The sequence below is a fragment of the Talpa occidentalis genome, unplaced genomic scaffold (genome assembly GCF_014898055.3).
Source record: "Talpa occidentalis isolate TD23 unplaced genomic scaffold, MPIMG_talOcc4v2.1 talOcc4.12, whole genome shotgun sequence".
Lineage (NCBI taxonomy): Eukaryota > Metazoa > Chordata > Mammalia > Eulipotyphla > Talpidae > Talpa > Talpa occidentalis.
The window spans coordinates 19,584,201-19,599,924 of NW_023601212.1; the positions used below are offsets into that span (position 1 = coordinate 19,584,201).

Consider the following 15,724-nt stretch of genomic DNA (forward strand, 5'->3'; position numbering starts at 1 on the left):
AACAGAGATGGGGAGGGACAGGGTCATTTTATCATCTCCATCCTCTATCCAGCCTGATATTTGGAGGCTCTACTATCAATCATCTTAAGCTGCATACACTCTCCACATTAATTATAATTTAGATACAACTAGGCATTAAGTGTCAGTTGACTAGTTGACAAGTTTTGTAGACATGTAATCTAACATTTATTAATTTTGATTTTGTAGTTGTCTATTGACATCAAGGGAACGAGTGTTCTTTTTTCGGGTATCAGCATTCCTGGAGGTCCCAGCAAAGTTCAGAGGACCCAGGCATGCAAGCAGCTTGGAAAATTGGGAGGGGCATTGATGATCCAGGACACCTCTGCTCTCCAAGAGAGGGGAGATGGAAACTGACCTGTGACTTCCATACTTTTCCAGGAAATAGAAGTCATGTATCAGGGCCCAGCAACAGTCAGCACATGCTTTGTGATCTTGGGCAAGCTGTGTGACTTGTCTGGGCTTCGACTTGGAAGTGCTTGGTCTGGGGCTTGAGAAACAGGATGAAAGCTGCAGGGAAAGGTGGTCACCAAGCTTTCCTAAATCAGAAGATGTGGCTGAGCCTGCATGGTTTCCCAGGAGGAGAGACCCTTTGCAACATGAAGTAAGTGAACCTTGTTTCCCTGCATTCTTTGCAGACCCAGAAGCCCAGTCAGACCCCAACCCCCTGAGGTCCCAACCCGCCGCTCCCCCACAGGTCAGTAAAAACAACACAACCCTTGCTGCACAGTGGCTTCTCCTGAGCACTTTGGGACAAGAAAGAGGAGAGATACAAGAAGAAATCAGGTCCTACCATAGCATTTTACATATCTTAATTAACATGCTTGATTCTTGTAACAGCCCCAAGACACAGGTAATATTATCACCCCTATTTTATAGCTGGAGAAACTAAGCCATAAGAGACACAACTTGCTCACAGTCACGCTGCTGTAAAACAGCATTGTTTCTACTTTAGAGGTGCTCACAATAGAATTGAGCTCCTATGATGTTCTCAGCCCTGTACTAGGTAGTAGGGAGATAGGAAGAAGATAAGATATTGAGCCTGCCTTTGAGGGAAAGTAAAACAAGCTCCTAAATTCCACGAAGCAGGACCAGTCCATCCAATGTGTGATCAGGACCCCACATCCCATGCTGGCATGGTTCCCTCAATAAATATTTATTGGGATGAATGTGTATATTAGTTTCATATTGCTATTATAACTGATTATTATAAATTAATTGTTTTAGAACAACCCAATTTTATAAACTTACAGATGTGAGGTTCAGAAGACCAAAGTGGGCCCTATCAAGTTGTCAGGGTGGGCTGTGTTTCCTCTGGAGCCTCCAGGGGAGAGTTTTACTGCCTTGTCCAGCATGTAGAAGCTAACTATGTTCCTTGACAAGTGGCTCCTTCCTCCATCTCAAAGGCAGCAGCACAGCACCTTCAAGTCACTCTCTGACCCTGACCTAACTCTCTGAACTTCCCCTTTCACTTATAAAGATCCTGGTGATATGTGGGGTCCACCTTGATTATCCAGGATAATCTCATTTCAGGATCAGCTGGTTAGCAAGCTTAGTTCTGTCTGCAACTTTACTCTCCCTGCCACATAGTTTATTGAATACATCCTGAGAATTAGGACATGGACATCTTTGGCAGCAGGGTAGGGGTGGGGGCAGAATTATTCTGCATGCCACAAAGGGGTTATGACTGCAGCCAGTAACTTCTCTGAGCCTTGGTTTCTTTTTCTGAATCGGGTAAATGCACTTTCTCAAATGTACCAACAGGTCTGACATAGCAGCGGCACCTATAATAATATGTCCATCGTCCTCAGCCTCCAGCAAGTCCTGTCAGTTATACCTCCCAGATGACTCCCAAATCATCCTCCTGCTTCTGCGTACAAGTCCTAGATCACCCCTCCTAGCTGCATGCCCCATCAACAGCAGGAACCTGCTAACCGTCTGCCAGCACCCGCCCAAGCCTCTACCCTCCACATCACTCACACCATCTCCCCCTCAGTCACACAACCCCAGGCACACTGACGTGTGTGTATGTTCTTGGACTAACTTCATTTGTACTATGCTCTTGCAGTCCCGTTACCCGGAACTTTCTTATCCTGACCCTGCAGGTGGCTGCTTTCTTCTTTTATTCAGGGTTAGTTCAAATGTCACCAGGTAACCGGAAAATGCTGGGGTCAGGCCACCTGTCGCTGCCAGAAGCCAATTGAGCACAGACAGAAATTGAATCTATAACACGCACTTTATTGTCAGAAAACCGGTGACCTGAGAGAACAAGGAGATTTTACCTCAAAAATCCTTTCTGACATCTCGTCTGAAGCTGGCCTTTTCTAGTGATCTGGCAAGGACAGTTAGCCATAAGTGACCCTCCCTCCACAGCAGCCCATCACAGTCGGTGCCCTGGTCTTTGTCACGTCCCCAGGGTCTGTTGTTGCCTCCTTGTCATCTTGACTTAGGTAGATCTTATTTTCCTGGGCCTGGGAAAAACATCCTGTGTTCCTGATAGCGTCGATGTCCAGTGCTTTCTGATGTCACTGGGGCAGAACTTTCAGTTCAAAACAAGAGTTTTAGTTTGAAGAAAACAGATTATCAATCACACTGTGTTTGCAAGTAGTCTATGTCGTGTGTACGTGCCGGCGCCTATACTAGTATGCTGCCCTTCTCTTCCTCCCAGCCCCTATTAACCACATCAGAGGATGCGCCCTCACCACCCTTTTCAGGGGCCCTGACAAGTCATTTTCTGCAAGAATTGCATAGTGCCATGGTAGTCTATGCACACAGGACCTGGTGGGGGCGGGGAACTGGGGATCGAGCAATGCAGTGTCTTCATCGTGACCCCAGATGTGTGGGGATTTTCCATACCATGACCAATTCTTCACCTCTCTGACACTCCTGGGGTCTTCTACAATTCAAGCCAGTTCCGGGACTGACTACACAGAGTTAGCGTCAGATCCACGGGGTGAGGGCTCAGCTGCACAAGACAGGCCCCCACTTCAGATGCCAGTTGTTGGTTCTGGGGCCGCCTGTAATTCTGACTGACCGGCTACCAGTCAGCAGGTCTCACACCTGCTCTGAGACATAATAATTCCACAGAACTCAGGAAAACACTATGTCTACCAATTTAATATAAGAACATAACTCAGGAACAAGCAAACGGGAGAGATGCAAAACACAAGGCCTGGAGGAGCGGGGAGAGCGGCTATGGCCTCTCCAGAGGCCCACCTCCCAGCACGTTGTATGTTCACCAGCCCAGAAAGTCTCCAAGTCCCTCAGTTAGGGTTTTTGTGGCTGTCTCATTACATAGGTATGATTGATTGAATCACTGGAGATTTTAGGCAGGCTCAGCCCTCCTCTCTCTGTGTCTTAGGGGTGGGACTGACTATCCGCTAATCATGACTTGGTCTTTCTGGCAACTAACCCCCATCCTGAAGCTCTCTAGCTGCCCCCCTCCCAACCCAGTTAGAGTTATCACATTACCAGGCAAAAACACTCATCAATCACTCAGGAGATACCAAGTGTTTTGGGGGCTCTTTGCCAGGAATGGGGGACAAAGACCAGTATGTATTTTTTATTATGCCACAGGCAACCCAGCAGCCCTTAAAGGTAGCACTATGTGCGGGCTGAGTTTGAATTTCCCAACAATCCCCTCAGTGCTCATTTGCGGGCCTCCTGTGCAGCCCCCTGAATTCCTTTCAGGACATGTTCTAGGCGAGCCTCATCTGTGAGTCACTTGGTAATCAGGCCCCAAAAGAAAGACCTGGAGAGGAAGAGAAGAGGATAGAGAGATTCATGTCCTCAGGGCCCCTTTATTGAGGATGGAAACATCCGTCCCTCACTGTTTGCCAGGCTGAATCTCTGTGTCTGGAATGCAGGAGCCTAGCCCTCTTCAGCAGTAAGGCGCTAGTCTCAGTTCCTCCAGGAGTTCCTCTACTCTGGGCTTGATCCATGATGACGAGGACAGGACGTGTCTTCTCCCTCCTCCCAACCTAAGCACAGACTTCCCACGTTCCTGGGGGTGGAGAGAGAGGCCAGAGCAAGCTTCTGAGGGTATGAGGACAGAGGGATGAAAACAGACTTGGCCCTTGGTGATTTTCCTCTCTGCATTTTATAAGCTGATGCAGTTTCTGAGTGAAATTGGATCCATGTGGTCCTGATTCATTTACACACTGGGAAAGGGTTCCGGCATGAAAGAGATGCAGATCCCAGAGGCTGCTTTTAGTTGATTTAACAAATCCCTTTCAAGCTTTTAGTTTTTCATTAGGAAACAGAAGTTAACTTGTTCCCAAGCCACACACACACACACACACACACACACACACCCCTCTGTTTTCAAACTCTATACCTCTCTAAGACCAAAAGACTGGAACATTCTCATGAATAGGAAGTTAGGGGACACTTTTCCATCTCCTCCACTTAACATTTGCTAGGCAATGACCCCAGAAGGGAGTCTAGGAGGAACTTGCAAAAACTGTGGGGAAGCAGACTGTGTGGAAGGAATCCAGCACCCCTGCAGCATCCCATTTCAGAAGGACCAGACCTACATCTAGAATCTGGGTTTAATTTGGTTTTGATGAGAGGCCCTGGGCTAAGAATAAGACCCAAAGGGGATGTGGGATCCCTAAGATAGGTCACTTGCTTCTTCTCTCTGTTGGCCTGAACTTTCAAGAGGCATCTAGACGAACCTCATCTATGATGTCAGACATGGCACAAGATAGAGGGGGCCGAAATAGAGTCCAGGGAACTCACTGTGGCCCCGGGTCCCCACTTCATGGCTGTGTGATCTTGGTCAAGTCTTTTAACTGCTGAGCCTCATTTCCTTATCTCTGCAGTGAATGTGAAAAAATCTGCTTGCAGGCCTTCCTGGTGGCGCAGGCAGTTGAGCACCGCACTGTGAAGCTGTCCACAGCCTCTGCAGCGCAGGTTCAATCCCAGCCGGCCGGCGAGACTCCCACATGGCGCGGCAGACCTCTCCTGTCTCACCTGCAGTTCCCCTCAGCAGTGTATTTCAGTCAGTCTGCCTGTTCTGTTCCCCGTTCTGTCTCTGGTGAATCCTCTTACCCTCCCACCCATCTGGCCTGTACCCCATTCTTGTATAAATAAATAAATCTTAAAAAAAATCTGCTTGCTTGGAAGGATGAGAATGAAGGATATGAGGATGCTTTGTAAACTGCCAAGCCCCATGGGAGGTGATATTAAGAGTACCTGCCTTGAGATGGTGTCAGTAACAGTTTATTTATAAATGTTTTCAGGGTAAGGAATCTTGCCTCTTCTCCTGGTAACTGCTGCCTTTGTCATATAACTGAGCAGAACTCCCAAGCACCCTCTTGAAACATATGTCATATGCAGCCCTGAACATGCTTTCCTGTGACAGTTGAGTTCTTCTTCTTTCTGTTTCCCCTTACCATCAGCCCTTATATCCCCTAGCCCTTCCAAACCCTCTCCCCAACCTTTGGTAACTTCATTTGCTCATCAATGCCCACTCATTTATGTTTATTTTGTTTTCTCAGTTTTTCTGCTTTGTTTCCTTATAGGACCCACTTATGTAAAATCATCCAGTATTTGTCTTTATCTTTTGAACTAGCTTTGCATTGTAAATGCCCATCAAGTTCCTTCCATTTTGCTGCAAATAACAAAATTTCATAGTATAATATCCTGTTGTATGTTTATACCACATCTTCCTCATGCAGCCCTCTATCAGTGGGCACTTAGGTTGTTTCCAGAGTTTAGCTGTTGTATATAATGCTGTAATAAATATTGTGGAGCACATCATTTTTTGAGTTGATGGTTTTGCAGTCTTCGGCTAGATACCCAGAAGTGGGATTGCTGGGTTGTATGGTATTTCTATTTTTAGTTTTTAAGAAAGATCCAGACTGCTTTCCAAAACAGCTGCACCAATTCACATTCCCACTGGCAGTAAGGAAGAAGCATTCCTCTTTCTCCACAACCTCAACAACACTAGCTGCTAGGAGTCTTTAGCATGGAAGCTGTCCTCACAGGTGTGGTGGTATTTTATTGTAGCTCTGACTTCCATTTCCCTTATGAGAAGTGATGGTGAGAACCAAGTGTTGTCCTTACCGTGTGCGCGTGTGTTCACGCGCGCACGCCCGTGAACACGAGCACATCCCCTCCAGACACGTCCCTCCAATAGGAGAATAAAATGAGAAGAAAAAAGTTGGATTCTGGAAGTTTTTCCGGTCAGAGACCTGGAGCACAAAGTGCTTTGTGAGTAGCCACCCCCTCTGCTGTCCAACAAGTCACAGAGTGAAGCTGGACAGCTAGAAATTTCTCTCCACTTTCCTCATCAGAAGAAAAGTAAATCTGAGCATCTCTGACTGTTTTCAAATCAATGGGTGTGAAAACCTACCCAGAACTTGGGTTATGAAATGTGTCATCTTCATCTGTGAAACTGGCACCCACTGACCTCCTATCCTCCCCGAAGATGGGCACTTTCTCACCTCCCACCTCCAGTTGAATCTGCATCTGCCAGGCATGCAGAGCTCAGCCCTACCTGCCTCTCCTGGAGGCATTTCCTTCCATTTAAAGTTAGTTTGGGCTCCCGGGAGCCAGCCTGATGGGAACAGCACTCGCCAGGGTGGGCATCCCTCCTCTCACCCTTTCAGGACCTCTCCTGGCAAACTCCAATGGCTCCAGCTCGCTGAGATTTGCAGCCTCCCTCTGCCAGCACCCACAATTCAATCCTGCGGCCTTGTCTGTGAGCATAGAAATGGATTTCCTCTCTCTTCACTGGGTTGGCAACTGCCCTCATTTGAGGCCCTATAGGTGAGAGTGCAGGGGAAGAACACCCCCTCACCCTGTGCCACCTTTCCCTCCCTCTCTTTGAGCAGAGGTGTCCAGATGGTCACATTCCCTGGGGAAGAGGAACAATCGACAGGAGATGGGCTTGTGGTCTCTGCCCCAGCTCTCCCTCTCCTGCCAGCTCCCGCTACTTTAACCTCCCAGCATGCATTGTGTTAATGGGCTGGGAGGACACATCACTCCACTTGTCTACTTGTCTGCTGAGAGATGGGGCTGCCACTTGTTGCCAACCTCAACATCGACATGGTACAGGGAGGGCAGGACTCGGGACCTAGGTGGGCCCTGGCTGGCTGTCTGGATCCCCAGCTGCCTGACTGCAGGAAGGAGGAGGCAGCCCCCACCCTCTCCACCCCACCCCACTCTAAGGAGACATGACTGGCAGCTGTGAAGGAAAATTCCTCATCTTTGCTTTCCCCTCCATTGATCCTCAGAGCTCCTTCTCAACAGCTAGGGAGACTCAATCATGTAAACTTACAAAGTGCAGGAGAAGAGCCTATGAGTAAGTACCCCTTCTGCTGTCGGATCTCGTGATCCCTTTAAGCACATGTCAGGAAGGAGAAGCTGCAAGGCAGGGGGAGAAGGAGCTTGGCTGGAGCTCACAGGCTGAGCTGCACTGAGACTTAATCTCTGTTGGTACCTGCGAGGCTGCACCTTGTTGGCAACGCTGGACCTTTCTTCTTGCTACTTTGTATCATGCCAGGGTGGGACAAAGCACAGATCCCCAAGAAAAGGCTGGGGTTCAGCCTCTGGATTAGAACCACATGACCTGGTTAGACATGAGGTGGGCCCCTGACAAGGGCAGCCAGTTTGTAAACTAACCAGGAGCCTGTGAAATGGTCAACTGCAGAAAGCCATTGGCTCAACCAATCAGGCTTCCTCTCTCCATGGAAAAGGAAGGGATAAAGCCACTGGCAGGAGTTGGGGAAATAAGAAGCTACAGAAAAGAAGGCAATAGAGTCTAGAAGGATGTGCCACTGACACTGATTACTGTGGGACCCCGAGAATCCCGTACTGAGAGCTACCCTGGACTGCCCCCTGCCACCTCACCCTGTCTTCTTGTCTAAGACCCATGAGCTCACCACCCCCCCTCACCAAGCCACAAATCTTGACCTGAGATGTTATCACTAGTATCTCTGCAATGAATCTCAATGTTCTGGACAGGCTCTGAATAAGCTGGAGAAACAGTCCAGTTTCTTAAATTTGTCTGTTTAAAAATCACCAGGACAGTGTGTGGAACTATAGCTCTGGTGCTCCCAGACTAGTGATTCAGAATCTCTAGCAAGTACTGGGACATGTTGGGTCTGACAGCAAGTTTGGGAAGCCTCCTTCATTCATCCATGTTTCTTAGTTGAATTGAATGTGCAATACTATGTTGCTTTAAAAAGAGGGAAAATGCACAGTTGGAGAATATAGCCAAACAAATAAAGAAAGTTGCATAAGTTTCTCATGCACTGTGTTAATGGGCTGGGAGGACACATCACTCCGCTTATCTTCTCTAGTCCCAAGGCAGGATATTCTAACAATGGGAGCAGTTTTCCTCTGGCTGGAGATGGTCTCAGTGACCCTCCAGGACCATGAATTCCCTGCTGCTGGGTTATCACGTTCAGTCATAGAAATGAAGAAATGCACAAATCTGCATTAACCCTGGTCATCCCCAAATATTTCTTTCCTCTTGTTTTGTGGTAATAGTCTATTTCATGGGATCCCAAAATAAAGAATGCATTTTCCAGCATCCCTTGCAGCTAGATGTGGTCATGTGGCTAAGTTGTGGCCAATGTGATGTGAGCTTGTGATTCATGGATCAGGCCTTATGGAAAAGGTGTATGCCCTGCCTTCCCCCTTATCCCTTCCCACTGGTTGGAATTCAGAGCCAGTTGGACAATTGCACAAAGATATACCTGCCAGGGTTCTGCAGAGAAACAGAATGAACAGGATATGTGTGCATATACGTAGGTATTTATATACACACATACATATTTATAGAGATTTATTATAAGGAATTAACTCATGCAATTATAGCGGTTGGCAAGTCCCAAGAGCTGCAATAAGAAAGTTTGAGATCCAGAAGAGACAATGGTGTAATTGCAAACTGAAGACTGGTGAGTTTAAGGTCCAGGAAGAACCAATATTTCCATTCAAGTCCAAAGGTAGGAAAAAGCCAATGTCCTGGCTTGAAGGCAGCAAGCAAGAGGAAAAAAAGAAAATATTCTTTCATTAAACCTCATACATATAATCATCCCAATTAAAAAGATTAAAAATAATATCTTAGGTAAATAATTTTGTAGTAATTAATATGTGAATTTTAATAAAACCCAAATATTTGCAAATAGCATAATTTAGGCAAAACTAAACTGTATCAGTGATGTTATAGTATATCTTTTGGATTCATTCTTTAGCTTTAAAGCTATTAACAATTACTCCTTTTTAAAGAATAATAAGTTCTGATTTTAAAAATATTTCAATTATGCAAAATATTTCACACAAGATCTAAAATTTGCACTTACCAAGAAAAATGCTATACATCACAGTTTATATTTTGTTTGCTGTTTTAAATTTTAAACAAAACTAAATATGGCAAGTGGCCACACTGAGCAACAGCATGCAAGGAACTCGGTTAGGCAGCTTCTTTAAAATTGCTCTGCTGGCACTGCTGACAGAGCGGGCTACTGTTTGACTGAGGTAATGGTGCACGGGTGCATTGGTGAAGGAAACTCTATGGGGACTACACCTGAGGAGGTGGGGGGAGCAAATATTGTTTAAAAATGAACGATATAAAAATATTAAAAAATTAATTACTAAAAAAAATAATTTTAAAAAAATGCAAGAATGTGCAGTGCCCAGGGGTGGAGACAAACGCCACCTGCAGCCGACTTAGTTCCAAACAATTACAAACTGACTCCAGAACTGAGTCCATTGAGTTTAAGGGTCTGCTGAACCCCTGGGAACTGTCTGCATTAACTTCCCTGTGCAACCCGTGTCAAGCAAAGAATAAGGAATACCATTGTGCTAGTTTGAAGCTTACCTATATATTAATAACACTCAAAAGTATTGTCACATTTATTTAGAACTTAGATCAACAAAAGACTTTGCAGCAGAATTTTATCATTGATGGCTAGAATTTCCCTTGATGACAGTTGCTGCTGCTGCTAAATTCTCTGCAGTCAGAGCTCCCTGAGCCAGACCCTGGACTGATCCCCCATCCTGCCCTACCCTGCCCTCCCCAGCCTTGGCCCTTATGTACCCTCATTAGATGTGGAGCCTAATTCTTTTTGGCTCAGCTGCTATTTCCATTAAGAAGACAAAAGCTGGGGCTCACTAGAACCCAAAACACTCCAATTTTCAGGTCTTGCCAATCAAAACACATTTGTGAGTTGTGCTTTATTTTAAGTGGTAGTATGTGCTATCATTTTATGAATGAGCTGACATTTCTTTATTTCCCTTTTTTATCTTTTTAAAATTATATTTATTGAGGTGACATTGATTTTCCTTATTAACCAAGGTGAGTAACCACAAGCAACATGGCCTGGAAGTAGCTGCACATACTGCATGGCTCCAGAACCTCCCCCCATATTCTTTTTTCGTTTTTAAAGATTTATCTTATTTATTTATGCATACAAGAACTGGGGTGTAGGCCAGAGGGGTGGGGGGGTGAGAGGATTCACCAGAGACAGAGTGGGGAGCAGAACAGACTGATCTACTGCAATACACTGTTGAGGGGAGCAGCGGGTAAGACAGGAGAGTTCTACTGCGCCATGTGGGTCACCTCCCTGGCCGGGGATCGAACTCGTGCTGCAGAGGCTGCAGATGGCTTCATAGTGCTGTGTCTTAATCCCTTGCGCCACCAGGGAGGCCCCTCTTTTTATTTTTTAATTGAGGTATAATTGACATTTGATATTACACTAGTTTCAGGTGGCAAAGATAATGATCTGATATTTGCATATATTGTGAAATGAATGATCACACAATAAACCTAGTTAACGTTCATCCACAGACTTAAAAATTTTTTCTTGCAATGAGAATTTTTTAAGATCTACTTTCTTAGAAATTTTCAATTATGCATTACAGTATTGTTAACAATAGTCCCCATGGTGTATATCACATCCCCAGAATTTACTTATATCTAGAAGTTTGTAACTTTTGATCGCCCTTCCCCTTTTCTGGAAACCACATTCTATTCTCTGTATCTATGAGTTTAGATTTTTTTGGGGGGAGGGGGAACAATTCCACATATGAGTGAAATCATATGGTATTTGCCTTTCCCTGTCTATCTGAGTTCTTTCACTTAGCATAATGCCCTCAGTGTCTATCCATCTTGTCAAATGCAAGATTTTATTCTTCTTTATAGCCAAGTTATATTCCATTATATGTGTGTGTGTGTGTGTGTATATGTATATATATATATACAATATATAGATAAAATATAGAGATCACAATTTTACCAATTCATCCACCAATGAACACTGGGAGGTCTTAGATATCATACTGGTGCTGCAATGAACATGGGGTACATATATTTTTTTGCAGTATTGTTTTTGTTTCAAGAACTCCCTCATCCAGGGATTTGGCACTGGGCAAAGATAGGAGGAGAGAACTTCAAATCACAGAGGAAATTTGAATAGATTTTTGAAGACAGAGAAGGCTAAATGACTAAATTCTGTTTCAGGCTAAGAGAGCCTAGAAAAATTCACGCAGTTTTCCTGTTGGTATTGTTAGCAGGGCAGGTTTTATTCACGTGGCCCCACCAGTGCTATGGTAGGCGTGGACTGTGAGCAAAACAGAAATCCTGCCTTCACGGACCCCGCTTCTAGTGGGAGAGAGACAATAAAGCCCTAATTATGGGAGTGAAGGTGCTTTGAAGGAAACTGAGTCAGTTAAGTAGATGGATGGTGACAGGGGTGCTGTCTCAATAAGGGACCAGGGAAGGTGTCCATGAGGTGGGGACATAGAAACTGGGTGGCCCTGGTCCTTCCTCCCTGGCTGAGCCCTGCAGTCTAAGACCAGAGGCCATGATCCGAGCACCGGTTACTAGGAGCGACAAGCCAAAGAGGACATGGGAAGCCCAGACCTGACTGACTGAGTTCAGAGGCCTGTTGTGGGGACACAGGGGAAGCGAAGAGACAGCACTGCCCACAGGGGTGTGGAGTGAGCACAGCAGAATGAGCATAAGGCACAAACGCAAGAGCAAAGGAGAAAATGCCAATTGTGAGATGCAAACTGACCCTCTGGCAGAGGCTGCAGAGGCGGGGAGGGGGCAGGCACCAGTGGTTTCTGCAGACATGCCATTTCCAAATACAATCTGAATGTCACAGGCCTCCCCAACCAGGAAGTCAAAAGGTGACCCCATTCGCCTGGATACCCAAGTCCCCAGCCATGTGGTAGAGGGAAATCCAGACTTTTAGGGAGTCTTTGCTCCCACAAATTCCTGAGACCCTGCAGGGGGTCCCATGTGAACAAGAGCCATCCTGGCCTTTCGCTTTACTCCTGCCACCCAGGTCCCAGGCCCAGCGGCACCCCTAAGATATCACTTCTAAGACTCCATTCTGTTGCTGGTATTTTGGACTGCTGAGCCTGAAGAAGTGAAGTCCAAGGTCGGGGACATGTCAGTCCATGCTGCCTATTGTTTTGCCAGGGACATTATATTGTTATCAAGAAAGACATTATATTGTTATCAAGAACGCACAACTCCCATCTGATCAAAAAGAAACATCACACAGGCACAAGACGAGAAATATTCTATTACAAGATGGGGGCACTGCATTCTTCCGAAATGTCAGTATCCTACAAGACAAAGCAAGGCTGTGGGAATGATTCAGATTAAAGGAAGCTAAGGAGGTGGAACGCCAAATGCAATGCCTGACCCTAGAGAAGACCCTATATAGGAGGAGGACATGCTACTATAGGTCGAGTGAAAAAACTGTAATATGGATGATCTATTAGACCATGCACATCTATCAAGTGATAACTCTAACGTGGAATATAAGATAAAATCCATATTCTTAGGAAACTAAAGTGTTAAAAAGTCAAAATGTAGGGCCTCCACAGCGGCGCAGTGGTTAAGTCTCAGCACTAGCAAGCTCTTTCCAGCCACTGTGGTATGAGTTCCATCCTGGCCAGGGAGCTGACCCACATGGCACAGCAGACCTCTCCTGTCTCCCCACTGCTCCCCTCAGCAGTGTATTGCAGTAGATCAGTCTGTTCTGCTCCCCACTCTGTCTCTGGTGAATCCTCTCACCTCCCACCCCTCTGGCCTACACCCCAGTTCTTATATGCATAAATAAATAAAATAAACCTTTAAAAAATTTTTAAAAAGAGTCAAAATATATGTAAGTTACCACAAATGGTTCAGAAAAAAGGTATAGAATACACATATATAACTATGTGTGTGTGTATACATGGCTATATAGAGACTATAAACTATACTCTCTCTCTCTCTCTCTCTCTCTCTCTCTCTATATATATATATATATATATATATATATAGGGGGAGGAGGGAGGGAGGGAAGGAAGAATAAATAATAAAGTAGATGGTACAAACTAAATAATAGGTGAATCTGGATAAGCTATTTATGGATGTTCTTTATACCATTTTTAGGTTTGGAAACTTTTGTAAGTTCGAAGTTTTTCCAAATAAAATGTCTCAAAATGCCTTTACGTTTGCCTTGCGCTGAACAGCTTTCAGTTTTCAGGCAGATTTCCATGGGTTGTACTTTTGATCCTCCCAGCAACCTGTTTCCCATGAGATGGACTGGACCTCATTGTTTCTTTACTTCCCATTTTACAGATGAGACCCTTGAGGCACAAAGATGCTAAATAACTTCCATCTGGCAAACAGAGCTTGGACCCTCACCTCCAGATGTTAAGTCTAGACTTCTTCCTGCGATACTGAATACATTCTCCAAATCCTATCAGAATCCGTTGACAATTCCTGCTGGACTTGCCCTGGGAGGTAATCAGTTCCATAGTTTTATTGCCATGAGTTTACTACTCAGCCTTTGAAACCCAGCTCAAGAGTCAGTTTTATCTCTGATCCCCTTGCCTCTGTGTCCCTTCCCCAGAGTTACCGCTGTTCCTTTGTTCTCTTGGCTTCAGCATATACACATTTACCTCAGAACTGATTGCGTATATTGTCCTTGTGTCCTATTTGTTTCTGTTTGTCTCCCTACAGGGCAGGAACCAAGCATTGTTCCTCTGACCCCCAGTCCCAAGCTCTGTGCCTGGCCGTGAATATTTGATGAATAAATGACGTGAGGCTGAATGAAACCTTCTCTTATTTGACCTCAACTCACCTCAATCAAATCTTGAACTGAGCCTTTCATTGTGGAATTGGAATTAGTAGGATTAAAGTTAACACTGTACTGGCTGGCATGCCTCCCTGGCTCCTTCCCTCCTGCCTCTGCTTCCCAAGGGGTAGCAGATAAGGGGATCCTCCTGGCCCTAAGAAAGTGGCATGGTATTTTTTCCTAATACAATAAAGAAGAGCTTTCTATAGAAAGTGGTCTAGCACAAAGGCCTCCCTGGTGGCACAGGGGATTGAGTGCAGCGCTGCGAAGCTGTCCGCAGTCTCTGCAGTGACGGTTCAATCCCCACCAGCCTCAGAGCAACCCACATGGCGAGCAGACCTCTCCTGTCTCTCCCGCTGCTCCCCTCAGCAGTGTATTTCATCAGTCTGCCTGTTCTGTTCCCTACTCTGTCTCTGGTGAATCCTCTCACCCTCCCGTGCATCTGGCCTGTACCCTGGCTCTTGTATATATAAAAAATTAATCTTAAAAAAAAAAGAAAAAGAGAAACATTAATAAGAAAGGTGTAAGAGACCAGTGGATGAAAATCTTAAAAAAAAAAAAAGAAAGTGGTCTAGCGCATAGGGAGGAATCTAGCCAACATGGAGGATCAACAACGAGTCCAAGTTTAGGGGTGGAGGGACAGAGAGTAGAAGTGTGAGGGGAGCAAGCAGGAAGCTACTTACCAAGTCATGAGTTCCCTGTCAGTTCAAGGTCAGCCCTTAGGGAAAGGAAGATTTTGATGGAGTGACTCTGTGAACACAGTGGAGTGACTACCTTGCCATGTAAACAGCCCAGGAAATAACTAAGGCAGGGACATCATCCACACATTTTAGGAAACCTCATTGGCTTGCCATGCTTGGGGGCCTGGGGCTCTGGTCTTTCTAGCTCAGCTCTGCACAGAGTGTGAGAAGCTGGAACTTCCAAATAAACCCTTGGATTTGAGACAAGACTGAAATCTTATTTGAAGGGATTTGCTTTCGATTTCATTTTTTAAATGCATTTTTAATAACAAGCCTATTCAATCAAAGGGGGTATCTGACTGCTTGGAAACAGCCGTGGGATCTTCTGCAACGTAATTTGGATCCTTTCCTAAACCCACTTCCTTTGATTCTGCCAGCTCAGATCTCTCCTCGGTCGGTAACTCTCAAAGCCTTGTTGTCAGTGGTGTGGAAGAAACTCAGTTAGGAGCATCCCTAAATGCATCTCCAGACTCATCCCTGTACAGCAGGAGAATAAGATCCCATTCACAAGACACCAACAAGTGACATCATGCAGATGCATTAAATGTTAGAGGAGGGGTCATGTGGCCAAGCCCCTCTCACAGGCCGATCTGCTGGACCAGCAAGGAGACTGAAAGGCCCACCGCTTGTAAATGACCTGCCCTTCTCTTATAGAGCAGGATGCTGAACAGAAGGCATGACCTTGGTCATAGCACCAACATCCCTGGTTTTCTGGATCGTAGAAGGAGCAATAAGGAACATGCAGTTCTCACTGGTAAGTCCCAGGATTCTTGGGGTTTTGATGCTTCAAGTGGGCATGGAAGCCAGTCTAAGTGTTATCGGGCAGGGTAAGGGGTACCTCAGGACCCTCAAACCTGCCTATTCTAAATAGGTTCT

At 45.5% G+C, this 15,724-nt stretch overlaps 1 long non-coding RNA gene across 1 annotated transcript; it reads left to right on the forward strand.

Annotated features, from left to right (window-relative positions):
• Positions 1-408: 408 nt before the first annotated feature.
• Positions 409-14,072, forward strand: LOC119239898 (uncharacterized). Its single transcript, XR_005124037.2, has 3 exons — positions 409-622; positions 13,610-13,774; positions 13,994-14,072. It is a non-coding gene; the product is annotated as an uncharacterized LOC119239898 (long non-coding RNA).
• The last annotated feature ends 1,652 nt before the right edge of the window (positions 14,073-15,724 follow it).